This window comes from Strongylocentrotus purpuratus, unplaced genomic scaffold, assembly GCF_000002235.5.
Source record: "Strongylocentrotus purpuratus isolate Spur 01 unplaced genomic scaffold, Spur_5.0 spur5_scaffold_21, whole genome shotgun sequence".
Taxonomy (NCBI): domain Eukaryota; kingdom Metazoa; phylum Echinodermata; class Echinoidea; order Camarodonta; family Strongylocentrotidae; genus Strongylocentrotus; species Strongylocentrotus purpuratus.
In genome coordinates this window covers 3,084,660-3,088,735 of record NW_022145607.1, presented here as the reverse complement: position 1 = coordinate 3,088,735, position 4,076 = coordinate 3,084,660, and positions in this window count along the sequence as shown.

The following is a 4,076-nucleotide window of genomic DNA, read 5'->3' as shown; positions in this document are numbered from 1 at the left end:
GTTAAAATGATGAAGAAAATTTACAGTTCATTTTCTAGTATTGATTTCTGTATCTTATCATTACTTGCAATTTTTCCTTTTAAACCTCAATTTTTATATTACAAAAATCTCCCTCTCAATCTTCAACAGCTCCAGCTGTCCATCAACTGTGCATTTTTGTTGTTGTCCGTGTTGTCGACGTTGCTGCTGCCATCTCTGTTGTTGTCCAGGTTGCTGCTGCTGGTGCTGCTGTTGTTGTTGCTGCTGTTGTTGTTGCTGCTGTTGTTGTTGCTGCTGTTGTTGCAGCTGCTGTTGTTGGTTGTTGCTGCTGAGTCTCTGGAAAATGTTGGTTCTCTTGATGACGTTGTGATTCAATCAACTGCAATTGGAATTCATATTTATAATGCTATTATCATCTTATGAAAAACATTAATATATTAAATAATTGTTGTTGTTTATGGATTGTAATATTAGTGGTGTTAGTGGTATAAGTACTGCTATTATCACTTCCCCTATCATTGTCATTGTTAATCATTGATTTTATATTACTTGTCTTTTTCTGGATCTCCTTAAATATTCATTAAAAGAATACATTCCAATCAATTTAGACTAAGTGATTGTCTTTCTGCAAATCTTCCAGAGTTCCTTACTTGAAAACTGAAATAAAATGAACAAGTCAGGTAACTACATAGTTGTATATATAAAAAAAAAAAAAAAAAAAAAATGCTTTTCCAATATAGGCCAATCTATTCTTACGAACAGTGAAATGCAAACATGATACTTATGTGATTATTTCATCATGACTTGAGCAGAGTAGAATGTATTAATGTCAAAGAATCTCATTTGCAGAAAAGCATTAAATTTGTTTAGTGATGAAGTAGAGACATATCAATGTGTGCCAAATTGAGCAGTATGCATCGTAAATTTCCGACATACCAGTGAGTGATGAAAAAACAAACTTGTTTTAACTTAAATATTTCTTTGATAGATATCTAGCTGTTAAAAATATTAAAAAGCAGTGAGGAATTCTCAATACTTGGTGTCCAATTTCTATTAGAACTATGTTTAGCACTTGACATGTCATTTAACCCTACTGCTTTACTTTGCATGATCATCAAGTGATATATACATCTATTGCATAAATTATCATATTTAATAATAAAAAAGACATTAAATGATTAAATAAAAAGTAATAATGGATTTAGGTTCTTAGCACACTTATCAATGTCTGTGTGGCGATTGGTCAAGTCACACAACTGATGGGGGGGGGGGGGGGGTCAGTGCAGGAAAGGTTAATGAAAACATGAATGCAGTTGGAAGGCCTGGAAATTTATAATAAAGAATGTTCAACTCACCAAGGACATTACATTTCCGGCTTCGGCTTCACTACCATAGCAGCCCTGGATTGTTTGTGCCGGAAGTGCCTCCAGCACCATCTAGTTACGGTCATGACATTTTGGCTGGGGTCCACCACCTAATAAAATGAATAATATTGGGATTGCTTTCATTATTTCACACTTACCATTTCTCACTTACCATTTCTCAAATAGGTATATTCACAGAAAAGGCAACATTTTACCTCCAGTGGTTTTTTTTTTTCTTCTGAGGGGGTCTGAATTTGTTGGTATAGTGATCCAATATATAATAAAATATATATTTATAATTTATATATTTATCTCTAATTGTGTGTTTTTAATGTGGACCCATCACAAAACTTTCAAATTTATATATTATTATGTATGCTTTGTTTACGTCATAGCAAGGTTGTTGTATTGGCTGTCCAAAGGAAAGAACTGAATGATGCATTCTTGAACAATAACAATATCAATAGTTTCACGTCAATAAATAAATGTATCTGTTTCTTTCCCCGTTTATTAAAAACATTGTAATATTCACTATGAATTACCAGTCGATTGTGCTTTGCTCCTATATTGTTGGGCACAAGAGGCCACCGCTATGAGGTAAGGGGCAGAACATCAAGACTGGAACCTCAAGGCACCCCATCTTTCCACAGGAAACCCTCCTTCTCAATCTCTGGAAGAGAATTATAAACATTTCAATAAATATTAACCAAATATGTAAGAAAATACAAATAAAATAGCATTGTCTAAGAGTTTAGTTGTCTTCAATATTTACTTTTCAGCAAAATTTGAAAGTCATTTTTTTTTTCTTTTTGCTCGCCATTCCTTTTCATGTACTGGACCCTCCGGCTCCCCCCCCCCCTTCTACAAAAGCTTCAAATGTTAATTCTAAAAAGAAATATATTGGAGGTTAACCCTATCTAGCCCGGGCTATTTTGAAACTGCATAGCCCGGGGGGGGGGGGACTTTGAAGGCCTCCCCCTATGATCTCGGCCGTTGAATGGCCAATCGCTGCAAAAAAATTGCATGCATGTCAAGTGAAGTGTATATATTACTATGGTTATTTAAATTTTGGAAAATTTTGAAAAAAAGGGAAGAGCTAGGTTATCCCTTATGTTATCCATTCTATTGATTTGATAATTCTTATATACAGTGTATTTCTTTCTTTTTTTAATTTATGTATTCTATTGTTTTCTTTCTAGTCTAACTATAATTTGAATATTTGACCCCCCCCCCCCCAAAAAAAAAAAAAAAAAAAAAAAAAAAAAAAAACCTAAACTATAAACAAGACCAAATAACCGATGTTTTATCTCTTTTTTGGGAAAAAATGAGATATGTTTTGTACTTAAATCACGAAAACGAGTGATTTTCGGGCTGATATGCAAAGACAAAAGGTCACGTGACTTTGTAACGTTAGGTCTGATTTTCAAAAAAATTATTTCTAAAGATGCGCAAGACTTGAAAAAAAAAAGTCACAAAATTTCAGCGCAAGATTCTTTGGTGTTAACAAATTATGATCGCAAAAAAGTAGAGGGGGGTGGGGCTAGATAGGGTTAAAATTACACTTTAAATAAACACTACAGCAACTTTTTAGTAGAGATGTTGATGCATACATAGCCACCTCCTTAAAAGGATACTTCTCAAACCAGCCCTCTGCATCCCCCTCCAACTTGACCTCACTCATTTCAAAATTTCCTTTTACTTGAGAAAACTAAACAGATCCAAGTTATAAGATCCAGGGTAAATATGTTTACCGTACCTTCTCTTGTGGTGGTCTGTTCTCTCCAGGACATTTTGTTTCAAGCACATACTCAAAGAAGGCAAGCATTTGGTACTGCAACAAGTCGCTCTGTAAATTTTCCTGTAAAAAAGAGAGGGAGAATTTGATTTAGAATTTTTTAAATGAGCATTATGAACATTGATGAGCATTTGCAGAATTAACTGTGCTATTGTAATTTGGATTTTCTCTTTACTAAAAAAGCCCCCTTTCATATATCTACCATTGAAATTTATGCTAAATTTCTTGATCTCAGATAGATCATATGATCTAGATCGATGTCTTGTAGTTAAACTGTTTATTCTGTCAAATTGAGAAAATGCACAATAAACATGGATCTAGCTAGTATGAGTAGACTATGACAGAGTCAGAAAACTTAATTATGTTCACGAGATCGAGATAGAGTCTTTAGAGGCAAAGCCAACAAAGAAATTAAAGATAAACTTTAGTACTGGTAATGCGATTGCATTGTGAAAGAAAAGGTGTGGAAAGGATCAGAAACAGTTGATCATGTAGCATGTAAGTATTAGTGTGCACTGCAAGGTTCTGGAGTCATCAAAATCATAATAAATTTGACCGAGTCTTGGTAAATTAACACGCACTGTACACAGAAAGCTATATATATGGGACAGCACACATGGTGTCGGGGCTAGTACTACCTTGATTTCCTTGTCTTTCTATGCTCATTACTCAGCCAGTATACATTTTCTTCCAAAATTGTTTGGCACATGTCATTTATTTGTAATCTTGAACAATATTCAGTGCAAGTTTCGTTTGATTCTGTGAGAATTAATTTTCTTTTTACCAGAACTGGAGTTTATCTTTAAGAAACACAAAGGTACCACATCCACTACAGTCCGGCTCTAGGCTATCCTCTTGTCGATGGCCCTAGCGCTGTCGAAGTCCATAAATTCTGGCGAGCACTTCTGTTTCTCTGGCGAGCGAAGCGAGCCAGAAAT